Source organism: Tamandua tetradactyla, chromosome 23 (genome assembly GCF_023851605.1).
Source record: "Tamandua tetradactyla isolate mTamTet1 chromosome 23, mTamTet1.pri, whole genome shotgun sequence".
In the NCBI taxonomy this organism is placed as follows: domain Eukaryota; kingdom Metazoa; phylum Chordata; class Mammalia; order Pilosa; family Myrmecophagidae; genus Tamandua; species Tamandua tetradactyla.
Window position 1 is genome coordinate 20,673,694 of NC_135349.1, and position 2,616 is coordinate 20,676,309.

A 2,616-nucleotide genomic window follows, 5' to 3' on the forward strand; every position below is an offset into this window, starting at 1 on the left:
AGAGTAAAAAAAAATAGAATTTCTTACCATTCTAGTAGAATATGTTCTCATCAAATAGGAACAGTTTCAAGAGAACAGGCTTTAATTCTCTAGCTCAATTTTAGGTGCAATGCCTGGCATAATAGCCAAAATAAGACTTTTTTCTAGTTTAAAAAAATTTTAAGCCATATGTCCACAGCAAAAATCTTAGCTCCTCTGCCAATTGAGAACCCTGGTAATCACAATTTTGCCCTTTTTTGATGGTGGTCAGTTGAACTAGGGACCTCTGGGTTGTCATGTAGACAAGTGGTGACAGTACTTCCCCTATTACTCAGAAACTCTAAGGTAGGAGGATTCTCAATGTTTCATCATCACTAACCCTTCATTGAGCCAGTGTTTTTCAGCTCTACTATAGAAGATTCAACCAGTAAAATCAACACAAATATCCATCAATTATTATGGTCCTACTTCCCCCAGGGTGTGTTTGATGATCATATGCCTTGCTATGATCTCAAAAATTTAAAATTATGTAGGGAAATCTAGTGTTTGTACAACAATTTCACATTTTCTACTCCTCTCCAACTTTTGTGCTTGGTTATAGAGAAAAAAAGTTAAATTATGTATAGTTAGTAGTTTTAGCCTTCAGGGAAACTAAAGTCCAGTGACCTTTCATATTATTCCAAAATGCAGCTAGCAGAATAAATTTTGCTTCTCCAGGTAAATCAGTGGGAAAAAAAGGGGAGAGATATCAGAGCACCTTACTGAATCTTCTTTTTTATATTGTTTCTATTGGTCTCCAATTATCCTAAGTACAAGAGAAAGAGGTGATAAACAACTCACATCTCCTCTTGAAATAAAGAAAAATTAGATAAAAATATAATGTGACACACACTACACACTGGGCATCACAACTGAAATCTTAAGACAGCAGCACAGAACTGGTTACCCAGCTATCCAAAATGAAGTAATACCCAATTCAGCATGAAGAGAGAACCATGAATCATGTAGGTGTGTCACTTGAGATATTTAATGATCTAAAATGGCAATGCTGGCAAGAGGGCAATGCTGATATCTTAACTCATGACATACTTTTTGGTCTTTCAGAATGGGACTGAAATCAAAACTCCATGGAAGAGAAAAATTTCACCAAAGTGAAGGAATTCATTATTTTAGGTTTCACAGCTGATCTGCAGTTATAAAGAGTACTCTTTTTAACCTTTCTCATAATTTACATCTTCAGCCTCATGGGGAATATCACCCTAACTTCTTTGATTTGTGTTGATTCTCCACTCCACACACCCATGTATTTTTTTTTATTGGAGACCTGTCATTCCTGAACATTTGGAATGGTTCTGTCTATGCACTGAAAATCTTGATGACCTCTATCTCTGAAGACAAAAGCATCTCCTTGCTGGCTGCTTGGCTCAGTTTTTCTTCTCTGCTGGGCTGGTTTATAGTGAGTGTTACTTGTTGGCTGCCATGGCTTATGACTTTTATGTGGCCATCTCCAATCCCTTGCTTTTATGCCGAGGCAATGTCCCCAATGATATGTGGCAGTCTTGTTGCAGCTTCATACTTTGGTGGTTTTCTTAACTCAACTCTCATCACCAGCAAAACATTTACCTTGAGCTTCTGTGACAGCAATGTCATTGATGATGTCTTCTGTGATCTTCCCCCTCTTGTAAAGCTGGCATGTGGTGTTAAGAAGGACTACTAGGCTGTGCTCTATTTCATACTTGCCTCAAATGTCATCACTCCCGTTATGCTTATTCTTGCCTCCTAACTCTTCATCATTGCTGCCATTTTGAATATCCACTCTACCCGACGACATCTGAAGGCTTTTTCCACATATGGCTGAAAACCTGGCAGCTGTCACCTTGTATTATGGTTTAATTCTCTTCATTTACTTCAGACCAAGCACTAGCTATGCCCTGGAATGGGATAAAGTGGTGTCAGTCTTCTATACTGTTGTGATTCCAATGTTGAACCCTTTGATCTAAAGCTTAAGAAATAAAGATGTGAAAGATGCCCTGAGAAAAGTATTGGCTAGAAACAATGTGTCTTAAATGAAAATACTTGGTCAACAATGGATGTATTTTTTAAAAATAGTCTCTATGTTGTTGTAATCATCTTGCAACTCTCAGAAATAAATAAATTAAGAAAAGAGGAAATCATTAGATAATTTGGAAACACCAGGTTAATTTGTATTTTCAAGCTATATATTGATGTATTTGAGGGTGTTTTTAAAATATTGTAGTATAGAAGTATACTATAGTATACTAGTATAAAGTTTATGTAGTAGAGTGGTGCAATGGTGACTCAGTGACAGAATTCTCACCTGCCATGCCTGAGACCCAGGTTCAATTCCCAGTGCCTGCACATGCCAAAAAAAGAAAAAAAACAAATTAAGTTTATGCAGCATAAAGAAGTGTAACTAATAAAGTATCCATGGCAGAGATAGTTCAAATAGTGTTGAGAGGCTACTCTGGAGGTTGCTCTTATAAAAGCTTCAGTTAGACATTGCTACCTACCATAACCTGCCAAACCCCAACTAGGACCATTCCAGCCAATCCCAAGGAACACCTAAGACAATATATAGGTTTCCACAACTGTTGCATGCCTTAGTATGACTTCCCA

At 37.2% G+C, this 2,616-nt stretch overlaps 1 pseudogene; it reads left to right on the top strand.

Moving 5' to 3' along the window:
• The first annotated feature begins 1,106 nt into the window (after positions 1-1,106).
• Positions 1,107-2,045, top strand: LOC143666844 (olfactory receptor 9G19-like; annotated as a pseudogene).
• Positions 2,046-2,616: the final 571 nt, after the last annotated feature.